Raw genomic sequence first — 6000 nt, 5'->3', positions numbered from 1 at the left:
ACTATTCCCACGCCCCATTAACGTATGAGAAAATCTGTTTTCCAACCTTCCTTTCCTCCCAGCCACATGGGCATCTACAGTTTTGCCGGCCTTCTTCTTGTTCTTTGGGAAACCACCGCTTTCTCAATTTCAGTTCACCTGGCTGTCTTGGGGCTCACCCCATCCTCCGTTTCCAGGGAATGGCACGTGTCCTAGGCCCAGCCAATCACAGTATTCCAGTTGGGCTGTCCGTTGACGACAGTGATTGGTTCAGAGGTGAGCATGTGACCCATTTAGGACAACGAATGATGGGACCATTGGCTAGGAGCACTTTCTTCCCTTTGGGGTGGCTAAGAGGATGAGATGTGAGCGTAAAGCTGCTAGGGCTATCTTTGCTACCTCAAGGAAAGTCTTTCTGAGGAAAAAGAATCAGAGAAATATGAAACCCAGAGATGGGACAGTGACTTCATATCATCATTTGAGCTCCTGGATCAAGCTGTAACTGAAGCTGGTGTACTCAACCTTCTGATCATGTGAACCAATACATTTCCTTAAACTAGTTTGCATTTGAAACTGAGAGACTCCCAGTTAATTCGCTTTCTCTCTCTATGCCCCCCCCCACCAGGAACTGGTCCTGACACTTTCCACTGCCCCTAGTCCTTGGGAATGGATCACTGTACCCCCTGAAGTACCCATTCATTACACACTGCCCCCAGGGAGGCATGTACTGCTTGCATACATCTGTGCCCTCTACCCGCCACTGGGCAGGCACTCCTGTGGGGACTTTGGGTCTGCTCATCTTCCTGTCCCCAGGTACAGACCAGGATGAGAACCTGATACCAAGGCTACTGTCCCGGGCAGGACCACTTTCTGCTGTCATCACTGGCTGATGGTGAAGTTACCCTACTGCACCTTCCACTTTCTCCCACTGTCAGGATTTCAGCCCTGTCTGAGCTCTGTCGGCCTCCCAGCCTCTGCTTCACCGTCTCTCCTGTGCTCCAGACCCATGTGTCTAGAAGCCTCTTGAATGCCTTCCTCCGGTTGTCCCACAGATTTTCACCCTGACCTCAACAGCTTCCTCCTACACCTGTGCCTCCTTCTCCCGGGTCCCCAGCTCAGGCGTAGTCCCACATAGACCCTGTCTCCTGGGCCAGAGTTCTAGGCCTCCTCCTGGTACCTTCCTCCCCTTACCTCCCATAACCCATCACTCATCTCCATTCTATCTTTTAAAGATTTTATATATTCTCCTTCCTCCCCCTCCTTACGCTGGTCCAGTTGTCTATTTGGTCCCTTTTCCCCACTTCATCCTTCATGTCTATACTCATCCCTGGTTTCCTGCCCCAGTTCTGCCCCTTCCCATCTAGAAGGATTTTGCTAAACCACAAACCTACTCCTGTCAGGTCTCTCCCCTGCTCAGAGCCTGCTACGATTCCCCAGTGCTCTAGTCCTGTGACCTACGAGGCCTTCCGTGGCCTGTTGCTTTCTTCAACCCCATCTCTTGCCCCCCACCCCTTTCCCCAGCACACATTCACTTTGCCCTCTAACAATACTCAAACAGCTTGCCTTTCCCCAAATGCATTGTTCATACCTCCCGACTTGAACATTCGGCTCCCTCTGCCCAAATACCTTTCCCATCCTTCTCCACCTAGTGACTGTTTTTCCATGCTTTGAGGTACAACATAGCTATCCCCTCCGCTGAGAAACCTGGCGTGACTCCCTCCGACCTAAGCAGGGCCCCCGCCTCTCAAGAAACCTGGTCACTGTTGTAGCTCATTCTCTGCCTGACTACGTGTCGGCCCCTGACCACATGTCGGGCCCTGACCACATGTCGGGCCCTTTGCACGCAGGGTCTCACTGAGTTCCCCCAACAGCCCTCAGGGCACAGGGACAAACACTTCCAGTTTCTGGATGAAGAAACTGGGACTCCTGGAAGGAATCACAGCTAGGGAGGGGACAGAGTCAGGATTTGAACTTGTGATCTCACGCAGCCTGGCTCACCCATGAGTACTTTATCTCTGTTTTGGAAGTTTTTATTTTATAACACTCTCAGTAGAGGCACACATGTATATAATTTATGAATAAAAAATATACTCCATATACCAAGTGGCCACAAAGTACTGCCTGGCACTGTGGTCTCTCTCGGTTAAGTAGCTTCTTCACCTGGGTCTGGTGGAGGCAGGGATTTGAGAGTGTTCTTTAAGGCCACATCTTTGACATGAGCATCAGTTGCTCTGTTTGAATATGCTTCTGACATGGATTGTTCCAGAACATCCCAAGAAATCCCGAGGCTCAGCGGCCCCGGAACACATGGCGCTCCAGCATCTGATGTCCTCCCAGATGGAGAGACAGCAAATTCCATGGGCCAGCACTGTCCACAAGAAATAGGACACTAGCCACATATTCAAGCTTAAATGCCCTAGTAGCCACACTAAAAAAAAAAAGCCAAAAGAAACAGGTGAAAATAATTTGTTCCTGTATTTTATTTAACCAGATAGATGCAAAATATTATTTCATACATACTCAATGTCAGCAGTTTTTTCTTTATAAATTTATTTATTTATAGATGCAAGATATTATTTCATACGTAGTCAATGTCAGCCGCTTTTTTTCTTTATAAATTTATTTATTTATGGCTGCGTTGGGTCTTCGTTGTGGTGCGCGGGCTTCTTATTGCGGTGGCTTCTCTTGTTGCGGAGCACGGGCTCTCGGCACGTGGGCTTCAGTAGTTGTGGCTCGTGGGCTGTAGAGTGCAGGCTCAGTAGTTGTGGCGCACGGGCTTAGTTACTCCGCGGCATGTGGGATCTTCCCGGACCAGGGCTCGAACCCATGTCCCCTGCGTTGGCAGGCAGATTCTTAACCACTGCTCCACCAGGGAAGTCCCTCATCAGTTTTTTAAATGAGATAGTTACATTCTTTTTAATCACGCTAAGTCTATGAAATCTGGTGTGGATTTTACACTCATGACACATCTCATTTTGGACCAGCCATGTTTCAAGTGCTTAAAAGCCACGTGTAGCCAAGTGGCTGCCATATTGGACATCACGGCAGTAGACGGTGCCTGACCACGGATCTGGGAGTATGGCTTCCTCAAAGTCCAGCTTTAACATGGGACAGTGTACCTCCAGGTGACAGCATGGCTTAAGGTTAAGATCCTAGACTCTGAAGCCAGACTGTGGGGTTCAAGCTCTGGAACTTCCAAACTGCCACTCCAGCCTCTCTGCACCTCAGTTTATTCTGCTATGAAAGGAGAATCACCAGCAAGACATCAGAGGGTTTTTTGTGAGGATTAAAGGAGTTAATAGATTTTTTTTTTTTTTTTTTTTTTGCGGTACGCGGGCCTCTCACTGTTGTGGCCTCTCCCATTGCGGAGCACAGGCTCCGGACGCGCAGGCTCAGCGGCCATGGCTCAGGGGCCATGGCTCAGGGGCCCAGCTGCCCCGCGGCATGTGGAATCTTCCCGGACCGGGGCATGAACCCGTGTCCCCTGCATCGGCAAGCGGACTCTCAACCACTGCGCCACCAGGGAAGCCCGAGTTAATAGATATTTAAACACTTAGAACAGGGCACATATTAAGTGCTGTATGGGTGTTGATTTTTATTATTATTTGGCATTTTGTGAAAGAGAAAATCTCTCGACTCCACATTAACAGTTGAAGAATGAAAAACTCCCTTAAAGACCTCCCATCCTGGGCTTCCCTGGTGGCGCAGTGGTTGAGAGTCCGCCTGACGATGCAGGGGACACGGGTTCGTGCCCCAGTCCGGGAAGATCCCACGTGCCGCGGAGCGGCTGGGCCCCTGAGCCATGGCCGCTGAGCCTGCGCGTCCGGAGCCTGTGCTCCGCAACGGGAGAGGCCACAGTGGTGAGAGGCTCGCGTACCGGAAAAAAAAAAAAAAAAAAGCCTTCCCATCCTTGTGGAAGATGTCCAGAACATGGGGGACACACGGGACTTCTAACCGCCACAGGTAGGACGCACAGACCACTCTGGGCTCTCAAGGGCAAATGCTTCAACATTCTCCACTGGAACGGGCGTGTGCAATGACAAAGCTTTGGACACCTCCCAGTCTAAACTCTGCCACGTATTGTCCTGTTCTCATTTTTCTGTTTTGATCTGTGTAGTGGGTTGAATGGTGTGCCCTTCCCCCCACCCAAGATAAGTCCACCTGAGACCTGTCAGTGGGAACTTATTTGGAAACAGAGTCTCTGCGGATATAATTAAGGTTAGGATCTCGAGATGATATCACCCTGGATTATCCAAGTGGGCCCTAAACCCAATGGCAAGTGTCCTTACAAGAGAAAGGCAGAGGGAGATTGGACACAGATAGGAGAAGAGACGGCCATGTGAAGTTGGAGGGAGAGATGAGAGTGATGGGGCCACCCAGGAACACCTGGGGCCACCAGAGGCTGGAAAAGGCAAGGAAGAATCTTCCCCGAGAAAATTCAGAGGGAGTGTGGCCCTGCTGATACCTTGCTTTAGGATTTCTGGCCTCCAGAGCTGTAAGGGAATAAATTTCTCTTGTTTTAAACCACGAAGTTTGTGGTAATTTGTTAGGCAGCGACAGGAAACAAATACAGTCTGTTTAGGGGCCTGTCTCCTTCCACCCTGAAGACAGAGTTTCTGTGGCTTTCAGCTTCTGTCTCACAGCAGGAAACAGGCTCAGAAAGAAGGCAGAGCCAGAACCAGAACTCAGGTCTCCAGAACCTCATTCCAGATCCAGGGGTCACTGTGGAATCTCACAGGGTATTTTGCCTGTTAAAGAAATACAGGGTGACTATTGAATTTTCTCTTAAGGCAGTGGTTGAAAACACAAGCTTTTGTTGGAGTCCTGGTTTCTTTGCTTCCTTGCTTTGTGGCCTTGGTCAAGAGACTAACCTTGTTTAGTTTCTCCTTCTATACAATAGAAACTAACCAGTTTCTCCTTCTATAAAATAGGGATAACAAAATAAGATCTCAGAAGGCTGTGATATGGAGTATGTGAGAATTGATCAACTTTGCCATTTGACGTTGTCCTGAAAGTCTTTGCAAATGCTATAAGACAAGAAAAATGAGATGTAAAGATGGGAAGGCAAGACATAAAACTAACATTTGGATCATTTCAAAGGAAAACTAAGAGAATCGACAAACTTTTTGTATGTTTTTGGCCACGCTGCCCGGCATGTGGGATCTTAGTTCCCTGACCAGGGATCGAACCCATGCCCCCTGCAGTGGAAGTGCAGAGTCCTAACCACTGGACTGCCAGGAAAGTCCCTCAACAGAATATTTTATTTTATTTTTATTATTTACTTTTAGAAAAGATTTTATTTAATTTTTTTAAACTTTAGCCATCCTAATGGATGTGAAGTAGTATCTCATTATAGGTTTTTTTTTTAATTAATTTATTTTTTGCCTGCGTTGGGTCTTTGTTGCTGTGCGCAAGCTTTCTCTAGTTGCAGTGAGTGGGGGCTACTCTTTGTTGTGGTGCGCGGGCTTCTCATTGCAGTGGCTTCTCTTGTGCGGAGCACAGGCTCTAGGTGCGCGGGCTTCAGTAGTTGTGGCACGTGGGCTCAGTAGTTGTGCTACATGGGCTTAGTTGCTGCCTGGCATGTGGGATCTTCCCGGACCAGGGCTCGAACGAACCCATGTCCCCTGCATTGGCAAGCGGATTCTTAACCACTGTGCCACCAGGGAAGTCCCCCACTTTAATGTTTGGTTCAACAGAAGATAACTGGGTCTTCACCTCTGCTTGGGTGCTCAGTCTGTTGTGATATTTTGCAGGTTGCATTGAACACTCAGGAGAGAGTGAGAGTGAAAAAAGGGAGGTGTCTTAGTATTATTATGATAATCATTTTGACCTTGGGGACCTCTTGAAAGAGTGCTGGGGAACCCCCCAAGGTTCTGTGGACTGCACTTTAAGAATCACTCCTTACCTTTGGGTTCTATAGGGCCTAGAGACAGTATCTGGGGAACTGAACACCTCTGGGGCCATGGGACCTGGTTCGAGAGACAGCTCTGACTACAAGCAAGGTATTCTCTGAGTCTCAGT

The sequence above is a fragment of the Stenella coeruleoalba genome (assembly GCF_951394435.1).
Source record: "Stenella coeruleoalba genome assembly, chromosome: 20".
NCBI classification, from domain to species: Eukaryota; Metazoa; Chordata; class Mammalia; order Artiodactyla; family Delphinidae; genus Stenella; species Stenella coeruleoalba.
Note: the sequence above shows the minus strand (reverse complement) of the source record.